This window comes from Saimiri boliviensis, chromosome 8, assembly GCF_048565385.1.
Source record: "Saimiri boliviensis isolate mSaiBol1 chromosome 8, mSaiBol1.pri, whole genome shotgun sequence".
Taxonomy (NCBI): domain Eukaryota; kingdom Metazoa; phylum Chordata; class Mammalia; order Primates; family Cebidae; genus Saimiri; species Saimiri boliviensis.
In genome coordinates this window covers 109490403-109500556 of record NC_133456.1, presented here as the reverse complement: position 1 = coordinate 109500556, position 10154 = coordinate 109490403, and the positions used below count along the sequence as shown (strand labels likewise).

The 10154-nt window shown below is 51.0% G+C and overlaps 1 long non-coding RNA gene across 1 annotated transcript; it reads right to left on the bottom strand.

Moving 5' to 3' along the window:
* Positions 1–3530: 3530 nt before the first annotated feature.
* On the bottom strand, positions 3531–10154 carry LOC141585455 (uncharacterized). The gene is made up of 3 exons (XR_012518964.1): positions 9689–10154; positions 8812–8919; positions 3531–4561 (listed from the first exon to the last, which is right to left on the bottom strand). It is a non-coding gene; the product is annotated as an uncharacterized LOC141585455 (long non-coding RNA).

Sequence of the window (10154 nt, the reverse complement as noted above, 5' to 3'; positions counted from 1 at the left end):
CATGCTCTTAGATGTTTGTCCCAGAGAAATGAACACTTCTGTGTTTATACAAAAGCCTGCACATACGCTGCATTGTACACTTGAAACCAGGAACGGTGGCGCACGCCTGTAATCCCAGCACTGTGGGAGGCTGAGGCAGGAGGATCACTTGAGCTCAAGAGTTTGAGACCAGCCTGGGCAACACAGTGGAACTTCAGCACTACAAAATCAAAAATAAATTAGCCAGATGGGGTAGAACGCACCTGTGGTCACTCGAGCCCAGGAGACACAGGCTGCAGCGAGCTATGGTTGCACCACTGCACTCCAGCCTGGGTAAGAGACTGAGACTCCATCTCAAAAATCAAACAAAAAAGGCCGGGTGTGGTGGCGCACGCCTGTAATCCCAGCACTTTGGGAGGCTGAGGCAGGTGGATTACCTGAGGTCAGGAGTTCAAGACCAGCCTGGCCAACACAGTAAAACCCCATGTCTAGCAAAAGTAAAAAAAATTAGCTGGGTGTGGTGGCGGGTGCCTGTAATCCCAGCTACTCTGGAGACTGAGGCAGGAGAATCGCTTGAACCCAGGAGGTGGAGGATGCAGTCAGCCAAGATTGGGCCACTGCACTCCAGCCAGGGCAACAGAGCAAGATTCCATCTCAACACACACACACACACACACACACACACACACACACACACACACACAAAGGGTTACTGGTAAATTTTATGTTATGTATATTTTACCACACACACAAAATCAGTACATAAAAATTCATAGCAGCTTTATTCAGAAGAGCCAAAAACCAGAAGCAGCCCATGTGGAGACGGTTAACCAACACGAGCCCATCCATCCACAGAATTCTACTCAGCGATAAAAAGAAACACACGACACACACAACGACAGCTCACCGGGCTCCCAAGGGCATTGCAGAGCCACACTGTGCAACCCGTAGGTATGAACATTCTCAAAATGACGGAAGGTAAGGATGGAGACCAGACTGGGAGTTGCCAGGGGACAAGGATGGTGGTGCTGTGACTAGAGAGTTTCCTGTGGTGGTGGAAGTTCTGTATCTTGATGACATGGAGTGACAGGAACCCACACACGGGATCACATCTCATAGAACCACACACACACACACGCATATGTGAAAGTGAGTGGAACTGCATAAGGTTTATTGTCTGATCAACAGCACTGAACCAACGTCAGTTTCCTGGTTGTGATGCCAGACAATCATCATATAAAAGGCCACCACTGGCCGGTGGCTCACGCCTGTAATCCCAGCACTTTGGGAGACCCGAGATAGGCAGATCACAAGGTCAGGAGTTTAAGACCAGCCCAGCCAACACGGTGAAACCCCATCTCTAATAAAAATACAAAAATTAGCTGGGTGTGGTGGCACGCGCCTGTAATGCCAGCTACTCGGGAGGCTGAGGCAGGAGAATTGCTTGAACCCAGGAGGCAGAGGTTGCAGTGAGCCGAGATCACGTCACTGCACTCCAGCCTGGGTGACAGAGTGAGACTCTGTTTCAATTTAAAAAAAAAAAAAAGGATGTCACCACTGGGAGAAGCTGGTTGGAGGGTTCGTGGGATGCTGTGGTATGTTTGCAACTTTAGGTGCATCTGGAATTCTTCCTAAATCAACAGCTTTTAAGTTGTAAAACGTGATCGGAAATTTTTGTGCTTCCTTTGCCTCTCCTCCCCAGTAACACAGGCTTCTGCGGCCTTCTGTGCGTTAATGCCCAGCTTGGATCGGATTGGAGATGGCAGGGCTGGGCACTCTGGGAGCCCGGGTGGGGCACACTGGCTGATTGTGGGAAGGGTAAGGATGCCAAAGCCCCACAGGGCCGCCACCAGTGATGTAAACACTCCTCCGCCTCCAGCCTCTGTCCCACTGGGCCCCAAGAGAGGGACCCAGACGGCTTTCTCCCGAGGGACCAAGTTACTGTCACAGCCACAGAGCCTCAGCAGGCCATCCTGTACCCTCCTGCAGTGGGTGCAGAGGTGGGCGGCAGGGCAGGGGTCAGGGCCTGGGTCCAGGCAGATGCTGCCCGCCTGCTGCTGCCGGAAGGAAGCTTGCTCCCCAACCAGAGCAGGCTGTGGCCCAAGCCCTCTGGCCTCCCCCGGTGTGCCACGCTCTCCACAGTCCCACGCCAGCAGCCCAGTCTACCTCGGTCGTCGCTTCCAAGAGGCTAGCTTAGGAACAATGCAAAGCACATACCCAGCAAACAAAGTCAAAGCAGAAGGAAAATCCGGCCAGGCGGAACGCAGGGATGTGTCAGCTCGGTCAGCCCCTCCCCCACCAGGTCCTGCCCCTACTGGGCGCTCCCTGCACACCTCAGGTCCCAGCCCAGGCCTGAGGGTCCCAAGAAGCTCTAGAGCATCTCTGGTTATCGTGGTTCTGGAGGAAAGCCCACATTCCATGCACCCCAGTGCCTCCTTTGTCCTTCCAAAGGCAATGTGACTTCCTCGGCTCCCTGGCAAGACCTCTGCCTGCCAGCTGCAGATGGAGGGTCTCCAGAAGCCAGATCTGCCTGGCAGGGGCCACTATTCTCCCTGGAAGCAGTGAAGCCATGAGGCCGCACCAGGCACACAGACCAGGAGAAGGGGCACTCGGCGCTTCAGCAGCTCATCCTCACCCTCCCCATGGGTGGCACCACCGGAGGCTTCCCACACTCCACCACCCTCCCAGTCACCAGGCCAGGAGCCCCAAGTCCCCTCGCCCCACCTGCTCCTCCTCGGAGCCCATTGCCCAGGCCTGGCAGCTCTGCTGGGAACACACGCTCGAGTCTGCTCTCTTCCTCCCGTCCACCATCCCCGCCCAGTGTCCCTTTGTCCAGCCCCTCACCCTCCTGACTCCAGCCCCTGCCGTCTACTCCCCACCCCACATCCAGGGCGAGCCTTAAAGTCAGATTCAATCAACCCCATAACACTTAGAAGAAAACCTACATGTCCTGCTAGTGACTGACTGAGCCCGCTCCAGCACAAGCCCTGCCCTCACGCCGCTTCTCCTGCAGCTCTCTCCACCTCCCATTGCTTCCTGCTCATTCCTCAGAGGGCCATGCTTGGTCCTTTCTCTCCGTCCTCTTCTGCTGCATTGTGTCCCCCAGCCTGGGGCTGACCCCTTGTCAGGTCTTAATCCTCTCTTGGCCTCAAGGACTCCTCCACATGTCCAACCTCCAGTAGTCAACGAGCCACTGAGCTGTGGCCAGGTGCAGTGGCTCACACCTGTGATCCCAACACTTTGGAAGGCCAAGGCAGGAGGGTTGCTTGAGGCCAGGAATTCAAGATCAGCCCGGCCAACCAAGAGAGACCCCTGTCTCTGCAAAAATTTTAAAAAGTTAGCTGGGCTTGGGTGCACGTGCCTGTAGTCCCAGCTACTTGGGAGGCTGAGGGGGGAAGATCACTTGAGCCCAGGAGATCCAAGGCTGCAGTGAGCCATGATCACGCCACTGCACTCTAGCCTGGGCAACAGAGCAAATCACTAACTCCAAAAAAAAAAAAAAAAAAAAAGTCACTAAGTGGTGACAGAGGCCCAGCAGCAGCTCCCAGGAACCCTCCAGTGAGGAAGGCCCTTTCAAGTTGCCCAGATCTTGGGCAGAAGCATTGGCCTGTACTCCCACACTGACTAGCGTTTACATGGGGCGTTCCCCAGCTACCCCCGGCCACGTCTGCAGCCCAGACCATCCCAGAAGCTGACAGCTGAAGACTGCCTGCCAAGGACACTCCTGGCAGCTCCCAGCATGAGTCCTCCAGGAAAAGTGGCCTGGGCAGCACACACCATCTCCATCAGCAGAGACCTCTGTGAGACCTTGTCCTTAATCACCATTTATGTGTGTCTCCCTCGGAAAACGTAAGCGCCATGGAAGCAGGACTCTTTCTGCCCCATATCGCTGTAACCTTGTTCATGACCCGTAACTTGCATGCACGAGTACTAAAGGAGTTTTAGCTGCCCAGGTCTGGAAACTGTTTTCCGTTCTATTTTCGCCATCACCCTGGAACTTTCAGAAACTTACTCTCGTTATACAAATAAACAGGCTTCAGTTATGAAACTTACCTAGTCAGTGGCAGGAGCAGAACTCACATCCAGTCTTGCTTCACCTACAGCCAGTGTTACTGGGTGACACGCTGGCTGCCCCATCTGCGGAAAATCCAACACTATACCGCTGGTGGTTGCATCCCCGGCACGGAGACAGGAGGCAACACTCCGACCCGTCTCCCCAGTATGGGGTGAGTCAAGCCCGCCCAGCCATTCTAACTAGTCCCAGCTGATGCCCATACAGCCGGTCTCCCAGGCTCGTGGTGTTAATAATTAGGATGTTAAACCCTTCTTGCTGTGTGTGCTTGGCAGCGTTGGCTTCGTCACCTGTAACAACTTAAGCAATGGTGAATCAGTTTGAGCTGGTCCAGCAGAGACAATGGCATCCCTGCAACTGTACCGGAAGGATGGCACGGGGCAGTCGGTGGTCAGTCCTGTGTCGAAGGATGAGGATACACATTCCAGGTGGGCTTGGAACAAGATCACAGTAAGGATTTGAGCAGATCCCCACAATTCCTCATGCTGTCAATGTTGAATGCAGTGTTCCCTGTATCATAGACGTCATAGTGAATGTGGGCGCATTGATTTGAGAGCTGCCCCCTGCATCCTCTTGTGCTAAACACACAACCAAGGGGTCAAAACTGATTGTTTCAAAACTTCTTCCTGCTTTGCTTCCTTCACTTACTCTTTGCCAATCCCCTCTCAACGAAGCCCTGCAAAAATCCCACCTTGGCCAGGTACTGTGGCTCACACCCATATTCCCAGCACTTTGGGAGGCTGAGGCAGGCAAATCACGAGGTCCAGAGTTTGAGACTATCCTGGCCAACATAGTGAAATCCCGTCTCTACTAAAATACAAAAAAATAGCCGGGTGTGATGGTGCACACCTGTAGTCCCAGCTATGCAGGAGGCTGAGGCAGGAGAATCGCTTGAACCTAGGAGGTGGAGGTTGCAGGGAGCCGAGATCACTCCACTGCATTCCAGCTTGGAAACAGAGCAAGACTCCGTTTCCCCCCCCAACCACACAAAAAATAAATCCCACTTTCAGTCTCAAAATGATTCTGGAGTATTGTCCTGGCCCACTCTACTGAAAGAAAAAGTCACCAACCTGTGGGGTTTAAGAATTCCCATCTTGGCTAAGTGCAGTGGCTCCCAGCACTTTGGGAGGCCAAGGTGTGTGGATCACGAGGTCAAGAGATTGAGACCATCCTGGCCAACATGGTGAAACCCCATCTCTCATAAAAATACAAAAAGTAGCTGGGTGCGGTGGTGGGTGCCTGTAATCCCAGCTACGCGGGAGGCTGAGGCAGGAGAATCGATTGAATTCAGGAGGTGGAGGTTGCAGTGAGCTGAGATCTCACCATTGCACTCCAGCCTAGGCAATAAGAGTGAAACTCCATTTCAAAAACAAACAAAAAAGAATTCCCATCTTTTCCAAAGGGCACCTTGGATTGTGTTGGTCCCAACTGCCATCCACGATGGATCTCAGAAACTAACACCTGGGGTGGTTTGACAGATGTCAGTTACTGTTGGGGCACGTTGCAGGGCTCAGAAGCTGCCATGATACATTTTGATGAAGTAATCACATAAACTGGGAATACTGGCAAGGCGCGGTGGCTCACACCTGTAATCCCAGCACTTTGGAAGGCCAAGGCAGGCAGATCACAAGGTCAGAAGATTGAGACCATCCTGGCCAACGTGGTGAAACCCCATCTCTACTAAAAATACAAAATTTAGCCAGGTGTGGTGGTACATGCCTGTAGTCTCAGCTACTCGGGAGGCTGAGGCAGGAGAATCACTTGAACCCAGAGTCGGCAGTTGCAGTGAGCCGAGGTTGTGCCACTGCACTCCAGCCTGGCGACAGAGCAAGACTCCATCTCAAAGAACAAAAACTGGGAATACCACATATTTCTCCTTGATATTCAAATAAGCCTCCCAAACATTATTGGGAGGGAAGAGGAATACAGAAAAAACATTAATGAGAGCATAAAAGGTTTGTACCTGAATTTAAGTGGCTAGTGGTCTCTGGGGAGGTGGGGACATTATTTCTCTACTTGGCAAGGCCATATTCCCCGAAGGGTTACCATTCCCACTGTTCCCACACTGCTCACGTACGTTTCTAGGCACAATAAAGCACAGTTGTTGAAAGTCATGTGTGTGATTTTAGCTGCCCAGGTCTGAACCTGATATTGACTGCATGCTTGAGAGGGTTATGAGGTCTTCAAGGACAGAGCCTGTTTGATCCACTATGCATTCAACGCTGTGCCTGACACACAGACGCTATGGTTGTGATAATACGAATAGCTAACCTTCCTTGAGTACGTAGGCTGTAACAGCCACTGTGCTAAGACCTTCATGTCCTTTATCCCATTAATTCCTCATACGACCCTACTAAGTTATCCCGATCTTACTGATAGGAAAACTAAGGATCAGAGGTCAATAACTAGCCAAGGTCATAATGGTAGGAAGGGCTGAAGGGCTCCACGTACGTCTAATGAGGGGCCCCACGGCCAGCCTGGAACCCTTGCTGTCCTCTGACTGTCGCAGCTATGTCTTGCCTCTGGGCTTCTGCTGTGACAGTGTTCCAGACCTGGATGCTCCCTAGTTTCAAGTGTATATGAGGCTTGCCTGTTCATCTCGTAGATGACGAAGCCAACCGTTTGTGGCATTAGGACAGTGTTCTCTGCCCATCAGTTTAGGCAAGCTATTTCCTGACAGCACTGCCACTAGCAGGCTCTAAGTGACTGTGCCGCCATCCAGAGTCAGTATGAACTGGGGACATGGTGATTAGCAAGACCTGTTTCCATTTTCCAAATTCCTGAGCTCCTCTGGTGGAGCCAGACTAGACAAGAGAGCTCATCAGCAAGCCTGACAGGCAGCATTCCTTGAAGTCCTGTTCCAAACCAGAGCAGGGCGGTGGTTCAGAGCAGATTCCCTCCAAATCTCCATAGTCTGGGGGTGGGAGGGAGCATTTGTTGGGCACTTCCCAGGGGGCCCCCATTCCTAACCTTAGACTGCTGTACACAGGTCAAGCTTGTTCCTTTTGTAAGACAGCAGCCAACTAACCACCCTCCCTTTAATCTCATCCCTTTGTCACACCTGCAGCCAGGCAGAGAGGCACCTTCTACAGAGCTCAAAAGGAGGAGCTCCTAAATCACATAAGGGGCCAGGAGGACGGCTGTGTGTTTCCAAGAAGAGGGGGTGCTAGAACTAAATCTTGGAAGGCAAGGGGCATGAGCAGAGGAAACAGCACACGCAAAGGTGTAATTACACTAGCGATCACTAAACGAATCCTTCCTACGCAAGAAGCACTGCTCTAAGCACTCCACAGATTCCATGGCTTAAGGTCACTGAATTGTTCACATTTCTTGTCTGTTTCCCCAGCTGGAAGAATGTTAGTTCCTCCAAGGCAATGATTTTCCCCCACCTCTATCCCCAGGGCTTACAACAGTGCCTTAGCATATAGAATGAGATCAATAGGTATCTGCCAAATGAATCTGTCTTCCTCTGATCTCCAAGTATTCATACAAAAGTTTAAGTGCACCAGGTGTGGTGGCTCATGCCTGTAATCCCAACACTTTGGGAGGCAGAGGTGGGTAGATCACTTGAGGTCAGGAATGCAAGACCAGCCAGGCTAACATGGTGAAACACCATCTCTACTAAAAATACAAAAATTAGCCGGCTGTGGTGGCAGGCACCTGTAATCCTAGCTACTCAGGAGGCTGAGGCAGGAGAATCGCTTGAATCTAGGAGGGGGAGGCTGCAGTGAGCCGAGCTCGGCCACTGCACTCCAGCCCTGGGTGACAAAAAAGACCTCCCATTTGCTACTAAGAAACACATTGGGTGCTGGGTGCAGGGAAGAGCACTAGACTGAGCTCATCTGGGCTGTGTCAGCCACACAGAGGATGGCTTAGAGAGGCTGCGTGTATAAAATGCCAGGCATTCTTTAAAAAGCAAACTTTAGAAATTCAATATGCAGCTTTGTAGGAAACCTTACATCTAAAACACAGAGCTCCAGGCCTGGATAACTGAGTGTAGGGCCGCGTGTCTTTCCCTTGTGTAGTTCACGTGGCTCTTGGGGGCGCTGTCCTGGATCACACAATCTATACACCTTTCACCCAGACCACTGGCACGAGGACAGACACTCCGCCACGCTGTGCCAGCAGTTCCTTGGGCACATAGACTTGGTTCCAGAGTCCATCAAGTCATTGTGTGCACTTTTCTTTTTTTGATACAAGTCTCACTGTCGCCCAGGCTGAAGTTAAGTACAGTGGCGTGATCTCAGCTCACTATACCCTCTGCCTCTCGGGTTCAAGCGATTTTCCTGCCTCAGCCTCCCAAGTAGCTGGGACTACAGATGTGCATCACCACACCCAGCTAATTTTTTGTATTTTTGGTAGACAGGGTTTTGCCATGCCATTCAGGATAGTCTTGATCTCCTCACCTCATGATCCGCCTGCCTTGGCTTCCCAAAGTGCTGGGATTATAGGTGTGAGCCACCACGCCCAGGCTGTGTCTGCACTTTTCAAGACGTAAAACTCAGGCGCTGTTTGCAGCAAAGTGACAATGACTGTTACAGGCTGAACTGAGTTTCCCCAACACCCTTCCTCCCCAGCTTATATGCTGAAGTCCTAACTTTCAGTAACTCAGATCAGATCGGTGCCCTTGTAAGCAGTGGGAGAGACACCAGGGATGCTGCATACAAAGGAACGAACACACAAGGTCACAGTGAGAACGGCCATGTGCAGGCCAAGGAGAGGCTTTGGCCTCAGGAGAAACCAAACCTGCTGACACCCACCTTCATCTTGGACTTCCAGCCTCCAGAAGAGTGGGACAAGACACTTCTGTGATTGAAATCACTCAGTCCATGGTATTTTGTTATGGCTAATACTGAGGAAGAACAGGGCTGAGGAATAGAAAGAATATGTTTTCAAGAGTGTTATCATTGCTAAAGCCCAGCTGTAATTCTTGTGCTTGGCTTCATACGTTCAGATCCTTATAATAATCTCCGTTGCTTTAGAGGCCAAGGCGGGCAGATCACCTGATGTTGGGAGTTCAAGACCAGCCTGACCAACATGGTGAAACCCTGTCTTAAAAAATAATAATAATCATCTCCATTGCATTTAAGCAAATTCAAATTGTATACCTTCTGTTTGCAATTAAAAAACAGATTGGGTGCTGGGCACAGTGGCTCACGCCTGTAATCCCAACACTTTGGGAGGCCAATGCGGGCAGAGCACTTGACGTCAGGAGTTTGAGATTAGCCTGGCCAACATGGAGAAACCCCATCTCCACCAAAAACACAAAAATTAGCTGGGCATGGTGGTGCACGCCTATAATCCCAGCTACTTGGCAGGTTGAGGTGGGAAAATTGCTTGAACCAGGGAGGCAGAAGTTGCAGTGAGCTGAGATCACGCCACCACACTCCAGCCTGGGCGACCGAATGAGACTCTGTCTCACAACATAAACAGAAACAAAAAAATCTACAGAACACATTGGGCTCCTAATTGCTGAAAGTTTACCTTTGAAGATATAAAACCTTTAAAACAATTTTAGAAGGGAACCTAAGACATATTCCATCTCTGCCTTTTCCAAACAATCTCTTGAGTTTTTCCCTCTGAGTATCATGAAGGTATTATATGACACGGTTGGAGGTAGGAAATCTGAGGTCTCACCTCTCCACGGTAGGCTTCACCACTCTGGGACTACAGTTGACTCTTGAATAACACAGGTTTGAACTGCGTGGGTCCACTTCTACATGGATTTCCTTCCACCTCTGCCACCACGAGACAGCAAGACCAACTCCTCCTCCTCACCTACTCAATGTGAAGGCAATGAGGATGAAGGCTTTTGTCACAATCCACTTCCACTTAATAGTAAACATATTTTCTCTTCCTTCTGGTTTTCTATTTATTTATAGACAGGCTCTCTCTCTGTTGCCCAGGCTGGAATGCAGTGACACAATCTCTGTTCACTGCAGCCGTAACCTCCATGGCTCAAATGACCTTCCCGCCTCAGGCTCCAAAATGCTGAGATCATAGGCATGAACCACCACGCCTGGCCCACGATTTTCTTTTCTTTTTTTTTTTTTTTGAGGCGGAGTTTCGCTCTTGTTACCCAGGCTGGAGTGCAATGGCGCGA